At 37.7% G+C, this 247-nt stretch overlaps 1 protein-coding gene across 2 annotated transcripts in view; it reads right to left on the bottom strand.

The window, feature by feature from the left end:
- LOC104793429 (ELMO domain-containing protein C) overlaps positions 1–241 on the bottom strand; it is a 3,372-nt gene extending 3,131 nt beyond the window's left edge. For both annotated transcript variants that reach the window (XM_010519779.2, XM_010519780.2), the window contains exon 1: positions 51–241. The gene's annotated coding sequence lies outside the window, so the exon portion shown is untranslated. The remainder of the gene's footprint in view (positions 1–50) is intronic.

Here is a 247-nt window from a genome sequence, read left to right as displayed (position 1 = left end):
AAAAAAAAAAAAAAAAAGAAGAAGAAGAAGTGAGAGAAGAATTCAATCACCGTCGAGAAATCGCGAACTCAAACCAATCGAATCAAAAGAACGATCAACCTCTCGAAACTATGGAAACAGAGAAGAGAGAATCTTGAGCGCAACGAAGAAACAAACTATGGGGTTTCCAAGATCTAGTGAGTGCCGCCGGATTTTATCGGCGATTGAGATAGTAATCGGACGGCGAGAAAAAAAAAAAAAAAAAAAA

This window comes from Camelina sativa, chromosome 6, assembly GCF_000633955.1.
Source record: "Camelina sativa cultivar DH55 chromosome 6, Cs, whole genome shotgun sequence".
NCBI lineage: Eukaryota > Viridiplantae > Streptophyta > Magnoliopsida > Brassicales > Brassicaceae > Camelina > Camelina sativa.
This window is presented reverse-complemented; position numbering and strand designations above follow the sequence as displayed.